Here is a 19,632-nt window from a genome sequence, read left to right on the forward strand (position 1 = left end):
GTTTATAGAGATAGCTGTGTAGATATTTCCATGTTTATACAGATAGCGGTGTAGATATTTCCATGTTTATACAGATCGCGGTGTAGATATTTCCATGTTTATACAGACAGCAGTGGAGATATTTCCATGTTTATACGCATAGCGGTGTACATATTTCCACGTTTATAGAGACAGCGGTGTAGGTATTTCCACGTTTCTACAGATAGCGGTGCAGATATTTCCATGTTTATACAGATGCCTATGCAGATATTTCCATATTTATACAGAGGGTTCTGTAGATATTTCCATGTTTATACAGATGGCAGTGTAGATTTTTCCATGTTCCTACACATGACTGTGTAGGTATTTCCATGTTTATACAGATGGCTTTGTACATATTTCCATGTTTATAGAGATAGCGGTGTAGATATTTCCATGTTTATACAGATAGCGGTGTAAATATTTCCATGTTTATACAGATCGTGGTGTAGATATTTCCATGTTTATACAGATACCGGTGTAGAAATTTCCATGCTTATACAGACCGCAGTGTAGATATCTCCATGTTTATACAGATAGCGGTGTAGATATTTCCATGTTTGTACAGATGGCGGTGTTGGTGTTTCCATCTATACACAGATTGCCGTGTAGGTATTTCCATGTGTATACAGATGCCATTGTAGATATTTCCATGTTTATACAGATGGTGGTGTAGATATTTCCATGTTTATACAGATGACTGTATAGGTATTTCCATGTTTTTACAGATGGCATAGTAGATATTTCCATGTTTATAGAGATAGCAGTGTAGATATTTCCATGTTTATACAGATAGCGGTTTAGCTATTTCGATGTTTATACAGAACGCGGTGTAGATATTTCCATGTTTATACAGATAGCGGTGCAGATATTTCCATGTTTGTACAGATGGCGGTGTTGATATTTCCATCTATACACAGATGACCGTGTAGATATTTCCATGTTTATACAGAAGGCGGCACAGATATTTCCATGGATATGTAGAAGGCGGTGTAGATATTTCCATGTTTATACAGATAGCGGTGTAGATATTTCCATGTATATACAGATGGCTGGGTAGATATTTCCATGTTTATACAGATGGTGGTGTAGATATTTCCATGTTTATACAGATGACAGTATAGGTATTTCCATGTTTTTACAGATGGCATTGTAGATATTTCCATGTTTATAGAGATAGCAGTGTAGATATTTCCATGTTTATACAGATGGCGGTGTAGATATTTCCATGTTTATACAGATAACGGTGTAGATATTTCCATGTTTATACAGATAGCAGTGTAAATATTTCCATGTTTATACAGATCACTGTGTAGACATTTCCAGGTTTATAGAGATAGCGGTGTAGATATTTCCATGTTTACACAGATAGCGGTTTAGCTATTTCCATGTTTATACAGACCGCTGTGTAGATATTTCCATGTTTATACAGATAGTGCTGCAGATATTTCCATGTTTGTACAGACGGCGGTGTTGATATTTCCATCTTTACACAGATGACCGTGAAGATATTTCCATGTTTATACAGAAGGCGGCGCAGATATTTCCATGGATATGTAGAAGGCGGTGTAGATATTTCCATGTTTATACAGATAGCGGTGTAGATATTTCCATGTATATACAGATGGCTGTGTTGATATTTCCATGTTTATACAGATGGCTGTGTAGATATTTCCATGTTTATACAGATGACTTTGTAGGTATTTCCATGTTTATACAGATGGCGCTGTAGCTATTTCCATGTTTATAGAGATAGCTGTGTAGATATTTCCATGTTTATACAGATAGCGGTGTACATATTTCCATATTTATAGAGACAGTGGTGTAGGTATTTCCATGTTTATACAGATAGCGGTGCAGATATTTCCATGTTTATACAGATGCCTATGCAGATATTTCCATATTTATAGAGAGGGCTCTGTAGATATTTCCATGTTTATACAAATGGCAGTGTAGATTTTTCCGTGTTCCTACACATGACTGTGTAGGTATTTCCATGTTTATACAGATGGCTTTGTAGATATTTCCATGTTTATAGAGATAGCGGTGTAGATATTTCCATGTTTATACACATAGCGGTGTAAATATTTCCATGTTTATACAGATCGTGGTGTAGATATTTCCATGTTTACACAGATAGTGGTGTAGATATTTCCATGTTTGTACAGATGGCGGTGTTGATGTTTCCATCTATATACAGATTGCCGTGTAGGTATTTCCATGTGTATACAGATGGCATTGTAGATATTTCCATGTTTATACAGACCGTGGTGTAGATATTTCCATGTTTATACAGATGACTGTATAGGTATTTCCATGTTTTTACAGATGGCATTGTAGATATTTCCATGTTTATAGAGATAACGGTGTAGATATTTCCATATTTATACAGATATCGGTGTAGATATTTCCATGTTTATACAGATAGCAGTGTAAATATTTCCTTGTTTATACAGATCACGGTGTAGATATTTCCATGTTTATACAGATAGCGGTGCAGATATTTCCATGTTTGTACAGATGGCGGTGTTGATATTTCCATCTATACACAGATGACCGTGTAGATATTTTCATGTTTATACAGAAGGCGGCACAGATATTTCCATGGATATGTAGAAGGCGGTGTAGAAATTTCCAAGTTTATACAGATAGTGGTGTAGATATTTCCATAGTTATACAGATCACATTGTAGGTATTTCCATGTTTATACAGACAGCAGTGGAGATATTTCCATGTTTATACACATAGCGGCGTACATATTTCCATGTTTATAGACACAGCGGTGTAGGTATTTCCATGTTTATAGAGATAGCGGTGCAGTTATTTCCATGTTTATACAGATGCCTATGCAGATATTTCCATATTTATACAGAGGGCTCTGTAGATATTTCCATGTTTATACAAATGGCAGTGTAGATTTTTCCATGTTCCTACACATGACTGTGTAGGTATGTCCATGTTTATACAGATGGCTTTGTAGATATTTCCATGTTTATAGATATAGCGGTGTAGATACTTCCATGTTTTTACAGATAGCGGTGTAAATATTTCCATGTTTATACATATCGTGGTGTAGATATTTCCATGTTTATACAGATACCGGTGTAGAATTTTCCATGTTTATACAGACCGCAGTGTAGATATCTCCATGTTTATACAGATAGCGGTGTAGATATTTCCATGTTTGTACAGATGGCGGTGTTGGTGTTTCCATCTATACACAGATTGCCGTGTAGGTATTTCCATGTGTATACAGATGGCATTGTAGATATTTCCATGTTTATACAGTTGGTGGTGTAGATATTTCCATGTTAATACAGATGACTGTATAGGTATTTCCATGTTTTTACAGATGGCATTGTAGATACTTCCATGTTTATAGGGATAGCAGTGTAGATATTTCCATGTTTATACAGATGGCGGTGTAGATATTTCCATGTTTATAGAGATAGCGGTGTAGATATTTCCATATTTATACAGATAACGGTGTAGATATTTCCATGTTTATACAGATAGCAGTGTAAATATTTCCATGTTCATACAGATCACCGTGTAGATATTTCCAGGTTTATAGAGATAGCAGTGTAGATATTTCCATGATTATACAGATAGCGGTTTAGCTATTTCCATGGTTATACAGACCGCGGTGTAGATATTTCCATGTTATACAGATAGCGGTGCAGATATTTCCATGTTTGTACAGATGGCGGTGTTCATATTTCCAGCTATACACAGATGACCTTGTAGATATTTCCATGTTTATACAGAAGGCGGCGCAGATATTTCCATGGATATGCAGAAGGCGGTGTAGATATTTCCATGTTTATACAGATAGCGGTGTAGATATTTCCATGTATATACAGATGGCTGTGTAGTTATTTCCATGTTTCTACAGATGGCTGTGTAGATATTTCCACGTTTATACAGATGACTTGTAGGTATTTGCATGTTTATACAGATGGCGGTGTAGGTATTTCCATGTTTATGGAGATAGCTGTGTAGATATTTCCATGTTTATACAGATAGCGGTGTAGATATTTCCATGTTTATAGAGATTGCGGTGTAGATATTTCCATATTTATACAGATAACGGTGTAGATATTTCCATGTTTATACAGATAGCAGTGTAAATATTTCCATGTTTATACAGATCACGGTGTAGATATTTCCAGGTTTATAGAGATAGCAGTGTAGATATTTCCATGTTTATACAAATAGCGGTGCAGATATTTCCATGTTTGTACAGATGGCGGTGTTGATATTTCCATCTATACACAGATAACCGTGTAGATATTTCCATGTTTATACAGAAGGCGGCGCAGATATTTCCATGGATATGTAGAAGGCGGTGTAGATATTTCCATGTTTATACAGTTAGCGGTGTAGATATTTCCATGTATATACAGATGGCTGTGTAGATATTTCCATGTTTATACAGATGGCTGTGTAGATATTTCCATGTTTATACAGATGACTTTCTAGGTATTTCCATGTTTATACAGATGGCGGTGTAGGTATTTCCATGTTTATACAGTTAGCGGTGTAGATATTTCCATGTTTATACAGATCACGGTGTAGATATTTCCATGTTTATACAGATCGCGGTGTAGATATTTCCATGTTTATACAGACAGCAGTGGAGATATTTCCATGTTTATACACATAGCGGTGTACATATTTCCATGTTTATAGAGACAGTGGTGTAGGTATTTCCATGTTTATACAGATAGCGGTGCAGATATTTCCATGTTTATACAGATGCCTATGCAGATATTTCCATATTTATACAGAGGGCTCTGTAGATATTCCCAGGTTTATACAGATGGCAGTGTAGATTTTTCCATGTTCCTACACATGACTGTGTAGGTATTTCCATGTTTATACAGATGGCTTTGTAGTTATTTCGATGTTTATAGAGATAGCGGTGTAGATATTTCCATGTTTATACAGATAGCGGTGTAGATATTTCCATGTATATACAGATGGCTGTGTAGATATTTCCATGTTTATACAGATGGCTGTGTAGATATTTCCATGTTTATACAGATGACTTTGTAGGTATTTCCATGTTTATACAGATGGCGGTGTAGGTATTTCCATGTTTATAGAGATAGCTGTGTAGATATTTCCATGTTTATACAGATAGCGGTGTAGATATTTCCATGTTTATACAGATCGCGGTGTAGATATTTCCATGTTTATACAGACAGCAGTGGAGATATTTCCATGTTTATACGCATAGCGGTGTACATATTTCCACGTTTATAGAGACAGCGGTGTAGGTATTTCCACGTTTCTACAGATAGCGGTGCAGATATTTCCATGTTTATACAGATGCCTATGCAGATATTTCCATATTTATACAGAGGGTTCTGTAGATATTTCCATGTTTATACAGATGGCAGTGTAGATTTTTCCATGTTCCTACACATGACTGTGTAGGTATTTCCATGTTTATACAGATGGCTTTGTACATATTTCCATGTTTATAGAGATAGCGGTGTAGATATTTCCATGTTTATACAGATAGCGGTGTAAATATTTCCATGTTTATACAGATCGTGGTGTAGATATTTCCATGTTTATACAGATACCGGTGTAGAAATTTCCATGCTTATACAGACCGCAGTGTAGATATCTCCATGTTTATACAGATAGCGGTGTAGATATTTCCATGTTTGTACAGATGGCGGTGTTGGTGTTTCCATCTATACACAGATTGCCGTGTAGGTATTTCCATGTGTATACAGATGCCATTGTAGATATTTCCATGTTTATACAGATGGTGGTGTAGATATTTCCATGTTTATACAGATGACTGTATAGGTATTTCCATGTTTTTACAGATGGCATAGTAGATATTTCCATGTTTATAGAGATAGCAGTGTAGATATTTCCATGTTTATACAGATAGCGGTTTAGCTATTTCGATGTTTATACAGAACGCGGTGTAGATATTTCCATGTTTATACAGATAGCGGTGCAGATATTTCCATGTTTTTACAGATGGCGGTGTTGATATTTCCATCTATACACAGATGACCGTGTAGATATTTCCATGTTTATACAGAAGGCGGCACAGATATTTCCATGGATATGTAGAAGGCGGTGTAGATATTTCCATGTTTATACAGATAGCGGTGTAGATATTTCCATGTATATACAGATGGCTGGGTAGATATTTCCATGTTTATACAGATGGTGGTGTAGATATTTCCATGTTTATACAGATGACAGTATAGGTATTTCCATGTTTTTACAGATGGCATTGTAGATATTTCCATGTTTATAGAGATAGCAGTGTAGATATTTCCATGTTTATACAGATGGCGGTGCAGATATTTCCATGTTTATACAGATAACGGTGTAGATATTTCCATGTTTATACAGATAGCAGTGTAAATATTTCCATGTTTATACAGATCACTGTGTAGACATTTCCAGGTTTATAGAGATAGCGGTGTAGATATTTCCATGTTTACACAGATAGCGGTTTAGCTATTTCCATGTTTATACAGACCGCTGTGTAGATATTTCCATGTTTATACAGATAGTGCTGCAGATATTTCCATGTTTGTACAGACGGCGGTGTTGATATTTCCATCTTTACACAGATGACCGTGAAGATATTTCCATGTTTATACAGAAGGCGGCGCAGATATTTCCATGGATATGTAGAAGGCGGTGTAGATATTTCCATGTTTATACAGATAGCGGTGTAGATATTTCCATGTATATACAGATGGCTGTGTTGATATTTCCATGTTTATACAGATGGCTGTGTAGATAGTTCCATGTTTATACAGATAACTTTGTAGGTATTTCCATGTTTATACAGATGGCGCTGTAGCTATTTCCATGTTTATAGAGATAGCTGTGTAGATATTTCCATGTTTATACAGATAGCGGTGTACATATTTCCATGTTTATAGAGACAGCGGTGTAGGTATTTCCATGTTTATACAGATAGCGGTGCAGATATTTCCATGTTTATACAGATGCCTATGCAGATATTTCCATATTTATAGAGAGGGCTCTGTAGATATTTCCATGTTTATACAAATGGCAGTGTAGATTTTTCCAGGTTCCTACACATGACTGTGTAGTTATTTCCATGTTTATACAGATGGCTTTGTAGATATTTCCATGTTTATAGAGATAGCGGTGTAGATATTTCCATGTTTATACACATATCGGTGTAAATATTTCCATGTTTATACAGATCGTTGTGTAGATATTTCCATGTTTATACAGATAGCGGTGTAGATATTTCCATGTTTGTACAGATGGCGGTGGTGATGTTTCCATCTATATACAGATTGCCGTGTAGGTATTTCCATGTGTATACAGATGGCATTGTAGATATTTCCATGTTTATACAGACCGTGGTGTAGATATTTCCATGTTTATACAGATGACTGTATAGGTATTTCCATGTTTTTACAGATGGCATTGTAGATATTTCCATGTTTATAGAGATAACGGTGTAGATATTTCCATATTTATACAGATATCGGTGTAGATATTTCCATGTTTATACAGATAGCAGTGTAAATATTTCCTTGTTTATACAGATCACGGTGTAGATATTTCCATGTTTATATAGACCGCTTTGAAAATATTTCCATGTTTATACAGATAGCGGTGCAGATATTTCCATGTTTGTACAGATGGCGGTGTTGATATTTCCATCTATACACAGATGACCGTGTAGATATTTCCATGTTTATACAGAAGGCGGCACAGATATTTCCATGGATATGTAGAAGGCCGTGTAGATATTTCCATGTTTATACAGATAGCGGTGTAGATATTTCCATGTATATACAGATGGCTGTGTAGATATTTCCATGTTTATACAGATGGCTGTGTAGATATTTCCATGTTTATACAGATGACTTTGTAGGTATTTCCATGTTTATACAGATGGCGGTGTAGGTATTTCCATGTTTATAGAGATAGCTTTGTAGATATTTCCATGTTTATACAGATAGCGGTGTAGATATTTCCATGTTTATACAGATCGCGGTGTAGATATTTCCATGTTTATACAGACAGCAGTGGAGATACTTCCATGTTTATACGCATAGCGGTGTACATATTTCCACGTTTATAGAGATAGCGGTGTAGGTATTTCCATGTTTATACAGATAGCGGTGCAGATATTTCCATGTTTATACAGATGCCTATGCAGATATTTCCATATTTATACAGAGGGCTCTGTAGATATTTCCATGTTTATACAGATGGCAGTGTAGATTTTTCCATGTTCCTAGACATGACTGTGTAGGTATTTCCATGTTTATACAGATGGCTGTGAAGATATTTCCATGTTTATAGAGATAGCGGTGTAGATATTTCCATGTTTATACAGATAGCGGTGTAAATATTTCCATGTTTATACAGATCGTGGTGTAGATATTTCCATGTTTATACAGATACCGGTGTAGAAATTTCCATGTTTATACAGACCGCAGTGTAGATATCTCCATGTTTATACAGATAGCGGTGTAGATATTTCCATGTTTGTACAGATGGCGGTGTTGGTGTTTCCATCTATACACAGATTGCCGTGTAGGTATTTCCATGTGTATACAGATGGCATTGTAGATATTTCCATGTTTATACAGATGGTGGTGTAGATATTTCCATGTTTATACAAATGACTGTATAGGTATTTCCATGTTTTTAGAGATGGCATTGTAGATATTTCCATGTTTATAGAGATAGCGGTGTAGATATTTCTATATTTATACAGATAACGGTGTAGATATTTCCGTGTTTATAGAGATAGCAGTGTAAATATTTCCATGTTTATACAGATCACGGTGTAGATATTTCCATGTTTATACAGACCGCTTTGAAGATATTTCCATGTTTATACAGATAGCGGTGCAGATATTTCCATGTTTGTACAGATGGCGGTGTTGATATTTCCATCTATACACAGATGACCGTGTAGATATTTCCATGTTTATACAGAAGGCGGTGCAGATATTTCCATGGATATGTAGAAGGCCGTGTAGATATTTCCATGTTTATACAGATAGCGGTGTAGATATTTCCATGTATATACAGATGGCTGTGTAGATATTTCCATGTTTATACAGATGGCTGTGTAGATATTTCCATGTTTATACAGATGACTTTGTAGGTATTTCCATGTTTATACAGATGGCGGTGTAGGTATTTCCATGTTTATAGAGATAGCTGTGTAGATATTTCCATGTTTGTACAGATGGCGGTGTAGGTATTTCCATGTTTTTAGAAATTGCTGTGTAGATATTTCCATGTTTATACAGATAGCGGTGTAGATATTTCCATGTTTATACAGATCGCGGTGTAGATATTTCCATGTTTATACAGACAGCAGTGGAGATATTTCCATGTTTATACGCATAGCGGTGTACATATTTCCATGTTTATAGAGACAGCGGAGTAGGTATTTCCACGTTTCTACAGATAGTGGTGCAGATATTTCCATGTTTATACAGATGCCTATGCAGATATTTCCATATTTATACAGAGGGCTCTGTAGATATTTCCATGTTTATACAGATGGCAGTGTAGATTTTTCCATGTTCCTACACATGACTGTGTAGGTATTTCCATGTTTATACAGATGGCTTTGTACATATTTCCATGTTTATAGAGATAGCGGTGTAGATATTTCCATGTTTATACAGATAGCGGTGTAAATATTTCCATGTTTATACAGATCGTGGTGTAGATATTTCCATGTTTATACAGATACCGGTGTAGAAATTTCCATGCTTATACAGACCGCAGTGTAGGTATCTCCATGTTTATACAGATAGCGGTGTAGATATTTCCATGTTTGTACAGATGGCGGTGTTGGTGTTTCCATCTATACACAGATTGCCGTGTAGGTATTTCCATGTGTATACAGATGCCATTGTAGATATTTCCATGTTTATACAGATGGTGGTGTAGAGATTTCCATGTTTATACAGATGACTGTATAGGTATTTCCATGTTTTTACAGATGGCATAGTAGATATTTCCATGTTTATAGAGATAGCAGTGTAGATATTTCCATGTTTATACAGATAGCGGTTTAGCTATTTCCATGTTTATACAGACCGCGGTGTAGATATTTCAATGTTTATACAGATAGCGGTGCAGATATTTCCATGTTTTTACAGATGGCGGTGTTGATATTTCCATCTATACACAGATGACCGTGTAGATATTTCCATGTTTATACAGAAGGCGGCGCAGATATTTCCATGGATATGTAGAAGGCGGTGTAGATATTTCCATGTTTATACAGATAGCGGTGTAGATATTTCCATGTATATACAGATGGCTGTGTAGATATTTCCATGTTTATACAGATGGTGGTGTAGATATTTCCATGTTTATACAGATGACTGTATAGGTATTTCCATGTTTTTACAGATGGCATTGTAGATATTTCCATGTTTATAGAGATAGCAGTGTAGATATTTCCATGTTTATACAGATGGCGGTGTAGATATTTCCATGTTTATACAGATAACGGTGTAGATATTTCCATGTTTATACAGATAGCAGTGTAAATATTTCCATGTTTATACAGATCACTGTGTAGATATTTCCAGGTTTATAGAGATAGCGGTGTAGATATTTCCATGTTTACACAGATAGCGGTTTAGCTATTTCCATGTTTATACAGACCGCGGTGTAGATATTTCCATGTTTATACAGATAGTGGTGCAGATATTTCCATGTTTGTACAGATGGCGGTGTTGATATTTCCATCTTTACACAGATGACCGTGAAGATATTTCCATGTTTATACAGAAGGCGGCGCAGATATTTCCATGGATATGTAGAAGGCGGTGTAGATATTTCCATGTTTATACAGATAGCGGTGTAGATATTTCCATGTATATACAGATGGCTGTGTAGATATTTCCATGTTTATACAGATGGCTGTGTAGATATTTCCATGTTTATACAGATGACTTTGTAGGTATTTCCATGTTTATACAGATGGCGCTGTAGCTATTTCCATGTTTATAGAGATAGCTGTGTAGATATTTCCATGTTTATACAGATAGCGGTGTACATATTTCCATGTTTATAGAGACAGCGGTGTAGGTATTTCCATGTTTATACAGATAGCGGTGCAGATATTTCCATGTTTATACAGATGCCTATGCAGATATTTCCATATTTATAGAGAGGGCTCTGTAGATATTTCCATGTTTATACAAATGGCAGTGTAGATTTTTCCATGTTCCTACACATGACTGTGTAGTTATTTCCATGTTTATACAGATGGCTTTGTAGATATTTCAATGTTTATAGAGATAGCGGTGTAGATATTTCCATGTTTATACACATATCGGTGTAAATATTTCCATGTTTATACAGATCGTTGTGTAGATATTTCCATGTTTATACAGATAGCGGTGTAGATATTTCCATGTTTGTACAGATGGCGGTGGTGATGTTTCCATCTATATACAGATTGCCGTGTAGGTATTTCCATGTGTATACAGATGGCATTCTAGATATTTCCATGTTTATACAGACCGTGGTGTAGATATTTCCATGTTTATACAGATGACTGTATAGGTATTTCCATGTTTTTACAGATGGCATTGTAGATATTTCCATGTTTATAGAGATAACGGTGTAGATATTTCCATATTTATACAGATATCGGTGTAGATATTTCCATGTTTATACAGATAGCAGTGTAAATATTTCCTTGTTTATACAGATCACGGTGTAGATATTTCCATGTTTATATAGACCGCTTTGAAAATATTTCCATGTTTATACAGATAGCGGTGCAGATATTTCCATGTTTGTACAGATGGCGGTGTTGATATTTCCATCTATACACAGATGACCGTGTAGATATTTCCATGTTTATACAGAAGGCGGCGCAGATATTTCCATGTATATGTAGAAGGCCGTGTAGATATTTCCATGTTTATACAGATAGCGGTGTAGATATTTCCATGTATATACAGATGGCTGTGTAGATATTTCCATGTTTATACAGATGGCTGTGTAGATATTTCCATGTTTATACAGATGACTTTGTAGGTATTTCCATGTTTATACAGATGGCGGTGTAGGTATTTCCATGTTTATAGAGATAGCTGTGTAGATATTTCCATGTTTATACAGATAGCGGTGTAGATATTTCCATGTTTATATAGATCGTGGTGTAGATATTTCCATGTTTATACAGACAGCAGTGGAGATACTTCCATGTTTATACGCATAGCGGTGTACATATTTCCACGTTTATAGAGACAGCGTTGTAGGTATTTCCATGTTTATACAGATAGCGGTGCAGATATTTCCATGTTTATACAGATGCCTATGCAGATATTTCCATATTTATACAGAGGGCTCTGTAGATATTTCCATGTTTATACAGATGGCAGTGTAGATTTTTCCATGTTCCTAGACATGACTGTGTAGGTATTTCCATGTTTATACAGATGGCTGTGTAGATATTTCCATGTTTATAGAGATAGCGGTGTAGATATTTCCATGTTTATACAGATAGCGGTGTAAATATTTCCATGTTTATACAGATCGTGGTGTAGATATTTCCATGTTTATACAGATACCGGTGTAGAAATTTCCATGTTTATACAGACCGCAGTGTAGATATCTCCATGTTTATACAGATAGCGGTGTAGATATTTCCATGTTTGTACAGATGGCGGTGTTGGTGTTTCCATCTATACACAGATTGCCGTGTAGGTATTTCCATGTGTATACAGATGGCATTGTAGATATTTCCATGTTTATACAGATGGTGGTGTAGATATTTCCATGTTTATACAAATGACTGTATAGGTATTTCCATGTTTTTAGAGATGGCATTGTAGATATTTCCATGTTTATAGAGATAGCGGTGTAGATATTTCTATATTTATACAGATAACGGTGTAGATATTTCCGTGTTTATAGAGATAGCAGTGTAAATATTTCCATGTTTATACAGATCACGGTGTAGATATTTCCATGTTTATACAGACCGCTTTGAAGATATTTCCATGTTTATACAGATAGCGGTGCAGATATTTCCATGTTTGTACAGATGGCGGTGTTGATATTTCCATCTATACACAGATGACCGTGTAGATATTTCCATGTTTATACAGAAGGCGGTGCAGATATTTCCATGGATATGTAGAAGGCCGTGTAGATATTTCCATGTTTATACAGATAGCGGTGTAGATATTTCCATGTATATACAGATGGCTGTGTAGATATTTCCATGTTTATACAGATGGCTGTGTAGATATTTCCATGTTTATACAGATGACTTTGTAGGTATTTCCATGTTTATACAGATGGCGGTGTAGGTATTTCCATGTTTATAGAGATAGCTGTGTAGATATTTCCATGTTTGTACAGATGGCGGTGTAGGTATTTCCATGTTTTTAGAAATTGCTGTGTAGATATTTCCATGTTTATACAGATAGCGGTGTAGATATTTCCATGTTTATACAGATCGCGGTGTAGATATTTCCATGTTTATACAGACAGCAGTGGAGATATTTCCATGTTTATACGCATAGCTGTGTACATATTTCCATGTTTATAGAGACAGCGGAGTAGGTATTTCCACGTTTCTACAGATAGTGGTGCAGATATTTCCATGTTTATACAGATGCCTATGCAGATATTTCCATATTTATACAGAGGGCTCTGTAGATATTTCCATGTTTATACAGATGGCAGTGTAGATTTTTCCATGTTCCTACACATGACTGTGTAGGTATTTCCATGTTTATACAGATGGCTTTGTACATATTTCCATGTTTATAGAGATAGCGGTGTAGATATTTCCATGTTTATACAGATAGCGGTGTAAATATTTCCATGTTTATACAGATCGTGGTGTAGATATTTCCATGTTTATACAGATACCGGTGTAGAAATTTCCATGCTTATACAGACCGCAGTGTAGGTATCTCCATGTTTATACAGATAGCGGTGTAGATATTTCCATGTTTGTACAGATGGCGGTGTTGGTGTTTCCATCTATACACAGATTGCCGTGTAGGTATTTCCATGTGTATACAGATGCCATTGTAGATATTTCCATGTTTATACAGATGGTGGTGTAGATATTTCCATGTTTATACAGATGACTGTATAGGTATTTCCATGTTTTTACAGATGGCATAGTAGATATTTCCATGTTTATAGAGATAGCAGTGTAGATATTTCCATGTTTATACAGATAGCGGTTTAGCTATTTCCATGTTTATACAGACCGCGGTGTAGATATTTCAATGTTTATACAGATAGCGGTGCAGATATTTCCATGTTTTTACAGATGGCGGTGTTGATATTTCCATCTATACACAGATGACCGTGTAGATATTTCCATGTTTATACAGAAGGCGGCGCAGATATTTCCATGGATATGTAGAAGGCGGTGTAGATATTTCCATGTTTATACAGATAGCGGTGTAGATATTTCCATGTATATACAGATGGCTGTGTAGATATTTCCATGTTTATACAGATGGTGGTGTAGATATTTCCATGTTTATACAGATGACTGTATAGGTATTTCCATGTTTTTACAGATGGCATTGTAGATATTTCCATGTTTATAGAGATAGCAGTGTAGATATTTCCATGTTTATACAGATGGCGGTGTAGATATTTCCATGTTTATACAGATAACGGTGTAGATATTTCCATGTTTATACAGATAGCAGTGTAAATATTTCCATGTTTATACAGATCACTGTGTAGATATTTCCAGGTTTATAGAGATAGCGGTGTAGATATTTCCATGTTTACACAGATAGCGGTTTAGCTATTTCCATGTTTATACAGACCGCGGTGTAGATATTTCCATGTTTATACAGATAGTGGTGCAGATATTTCCATGTTTGTACAGATGGCGGTGTTGATATTTCCATCTTTACACAGATGACCGTGAAGATATTTCCATGTTTATACAGAAGGCGGCGCAGATATTTCCATGGATATGTAGAAGGCGGTGTAGATATTTCCATGTTTATACAGATAGCGGTGTAGATATTTCCATGTATATACAGATGGCTGTGTAGATATTTCCATGTTTATACAGATGGCTGTGTAGATATTTCCATGTTTATACAGATGACTTTGTAGGTATTTCCATGTTTATACAGATGGCGCTGTAGCTATTTCCATGTTTATAGAGATAGCTGTGTAGATATTTCCATGTTTATACAGATAGCGGTGTACATATTTCCATGTTTATAGAGACAGCGGTGTAGGTATTTCCATGTTTATACAGATAGCGGTGCAGATATTTCCATGTTTATACAGATGCCTATGCAGATATTTCCATATTTATAGAGAGGGCTCTGTAGATATTTCCATGTTTATACAAATGGCAGTGTAGATTTTTCCATGTTCCTACACATGACTGTGTAGTTATTTCCATGTTTATACAGATGGCTTTGTAGATATTTCAATGTTTATAGAGATAGCGGTGTAGATATTTCCATGTTTATACACATATCGGTGTAAATATTTCCATGTTTATACAGATCGTTGTGTAGATATTTCCATGTTTATACAGATAGCGGTGTAGATATTTCCATGTTTGTACAGATGGCGGTGGTGATGTTTCCATCTATATACAGATTGCCGTGTAGGTATTTCCATGTGTATACAGATGGCATTCTAGATATTTCCATGTTTATACAGACCGTGGTGTAGATATTTCCATGTTTATACAGATGACTGTATAGGTATTTCCATGTTTTTACAGATGGCATTGTAGATATTTCCATGTTTATAGAGATAACGGTGTAGATATTTCCATATTTATACAGATATCGGTGTAGATATTTCCATGTTTATACAGATAGCAGTGTAAATATTTCCTTGTTTATACAGATCACGGTGTAGATATTTCCATGTTTATATAGACCGCTTTGAAAATATTTCCATGTTTATACAGATAGCGGTGCAGATATTTCCATGTTTGTACAGATGGCGGTGTTGATATTTCCATCTATACACAGATGACCGTGTAGATATTTCCATGTTTATACAGAAGGCGGCGCAGATATTTCCATGTATATGTAGAAGGCCGTGTAGATATTTCCATGTTTATACAGATAGCGGTGTAGATATTTCCATGTATATACAGATGGCTGTGTAGATATTTCCATGTTTATACAGATGGCTGTGTAGATATTTCCATGTTTATACAGATGACTTTGTAGGTATTTCCATGTTTATACAGATGGCGGTGTAGGTATTTCCATGTTTATAGAGATAGCTGTGTAGATATTTCCATGTTTATACAGATAGCGGTGTAGATATTTCCATGTTTATATAGATCGTGGTGTAGATATTTCCATGTTTATACAGACAGCAGTGGAGATACTTCCATGTTTATACGCATAGCGGTGTACATATTTCCACGTTTATAGAGACAGCGTTGTAGGTATTTCCATGTTTATACAGATAGCGGTGCAGATATTTCCATGTTTATACAGATGCCTATGCAGATATTTCCATATTTATACAGAGGGCTCTGTAGATATTTCCATGTTTATACAGATGGCAGTGTAGATTTTTCCATGTTCCTAGACATGACTGTGTAGGTATTTCCATGTTTATACAGATGGCTGTGTAGATATTTCCATGTTTATAGAGATAGCGGTGTAGATATTTCCATGTTTATACAGATAGCGGTGTAAATATTTCCATGTTTATACAGATCGTGGTGTAGATATTTCCATGTTTATACAGATACCGGTGTAGAAATTTCCATGTTTATACAGACCGCAGTGTAGATATCTCCATGTTTATACAGATAGCGGTGTAGATATTTCCATGTTTGTACAGATGGCGGTGTTGGTGTTTCCATCTATACACAGATTGCCGTGTAGGTATTTCCATGTGTATACAGATGGCATTGTAGATATTTCCATGTTTATACAGATGGTGGTGTAGATATTTCCATGTTTATACAAATGACTGTATAGGTATTTCCATGTTTTTAGAGATGGCATTGTAGATATTTCCATGTTTATAGAGATAGCGGTGTAGATATTTCCATATTTATACAGATAACGGTGTAGATATTTCCGTGTTTATAGAGATAGCAGTGTAAATATTTCCATGTTTATACAGATCACGGTGTAGATATTTCCATGTTTATACAGACCGCTTTGAAGATATTTCCATGTTTATACAGATAGCGGTGCAGATATTTCCATGTTTGTACAGATGGCGGTGTTGATATTTGCATCTATACACAGATGACCGTGTAGATATTTCCATGTTTATACAGAAGGCGGCGCAGATATTTCCATGGATATGTAGAAGGCCGTGTAGATATTTCCATGTTTATACAGATAGCGGTGTAGATATTTCCATGTATATACAGATGGCTGTGTAGATATTTCCATGTTTATACAGATGGCTGTGTAGATATTTCCATGTTTATACAGATGACTTTGTAGGTATTTCCATGTTTATACAGATGGCGGTGTACGTATTTCCATGTTTATAGAGATAGCTGTGTAGATATTTCCATGTTTGTACAGATGGCGGTGTAGGTATTTCCATGTTTTTAGAAATTGCTGTGTAGATATTTCCATGTTTATACAGATAGCGGTGTAGATATTTCCATGTTTATACAGATCGCGGTGTAGATATTTCCATGTTTATACAGACAGCAGTGGAGATATTTCCATGTTTATACGCATAGCGGTGTACATATTTCCATGTTTATAGAGACAGCGGAGTAGGTATTTCCACGTTTCTACAGATAGTGGTGCAGATATTTCCATGTTTATACAGATGCCTATGCAGATATTTCCATATTTATACAGAGGGCTCTGTAGATATTTCCATGTTTATACAGATGGCAGTGTAGATTTTTCCATGTTCCTACACATGACTGTGTAGGTATTTCCATGTTTATACAGATGGCTTTGTACATATTTCCATGTTTATAGAGATAGCGGTGTAGATATTTCCATGTTTATACAGATAGCGGTGTAAATATTTCCATGTTTATACAGATCGTGGTGTAGATATTTCCATGTTTATACAGATACCGGTGTAGAAATTTCCATGCTTATACAGACCGCAGTGTAGGTATCTCCATGTTTATACAGATAGCGGTGTAGATATTTCCATGTTTGTACAGATGGCGGTGTTGGTGTTTCCATCTATACACAGATTGCCGTGTAGGTATTTCCATGTGTATACAGATGCCATTGTAGATATTTCCATGTTTATACAGATGGTGGTGTAGATATTTCCATGTTTATACAGATGACTGTATAGGTATTTCCATGTTTTTACAGATGGCATAGTAGATATTTCCATGTTTATAGAGATAGCAGTGTAGATATTTCCATGTTTATACAGATAGCGGTTTAGCTATTTCCATGTTTATACAGACCGCGGTGTAGATATTTCCATGTTTATACAGATAGCGGTGCAGATATTTCCATGTTTTTACAGATGGCGGTGTTGATATTTCCATCTATACACAGATGACCGTGTAGATATTTCCATGTTTATACAGAAGGCGGCGCAGATATTTCCATGGATATGTAGAAGGCGGTGTAGATATTTCCATGTTTATACAGATAGCGGTGTAGATATTTCCATGTATATACAGATGGCTGTGTAGATATTTCCATGTTTATACAGATGGCTGTGTAGATAGTTCCATGTTTATACAGATGACTTTGTAGGTATTTCCATGTTTATACAGATGGCGCTGTAGCTATTTCCATGTTTATAGAGATAGCTGTGTAGATATTTCCATGTTTATACAGATAGCGGTGTATATATTTCCATGTTTATAGAGACAGCGGTGTAGGTATTTCCATGTTTATACAGATAGCGGTGCAGATATTTCCATGTTTATACAGATGCCTGTGCAGATATTTCCATATTTATAGAGAGGGCTCTGTAGATATTTCCATGTTTATACAAATGGCAGTGTAGATTTTTCCATGTTCCCACACATGACTGTGTAGTTATTTCCATGTTTATACAGATGGCTTTGTAGATATTTCCATGTTTATAGAGATAGCGGTGTAGATATTTCCATGTTTATACACATATCGGTGTAAATATTTCCATGTTTATACAGATCGTTGTGTAGATATTTCCATGTTTATACAGATAGCGGTGTAGATATTTCCATGTTTGTACAGATGGCGGTGGTGATGTTTCCATCTATATACAGATTGCCGTGTAGGTATTTCCATGTGTATACAGATGGCATTGTAGATATTTCCATGTTTATACAGACCGTGGTGTAGATATTTCCATGTTTATACAGATGACTGTATAGGTATTTCCATGTTTTTACAGATGGCATTGTAGATATTTCCATGTTTATAGAGATAACGGTGTAGATATTTCCATATTTATACAGATATCGGTGTAGATATTTCCATGTTTATACAGATAGCAGTGTAAATATTTCCTTGTTTATACAGATCACGGTGTAGATATTTCCATGTTTATATAGACCGCTTTGAAAATATTTCCATGTTTATACAGATAGCGGTGCAGATATTTCCATGTTTGTACAGATGGCGGTGTTGATATTTCCATCTATACACAGATGACCGT

This window comes from Pan troglodytes, chromosome 18 (assembly GCF_028858775.2).
Source record: "Pan troglodytes isolate AG18354 chromosome 18, NHGRI_mPanTro3-v2.0_pri, whole genome shotgun sequence".
Lineage (NCBI taxonomy): Eukaryota > Metazoa > Chordata > Mammalia > Primates > Hominidae > Pan > Pan troglodytes.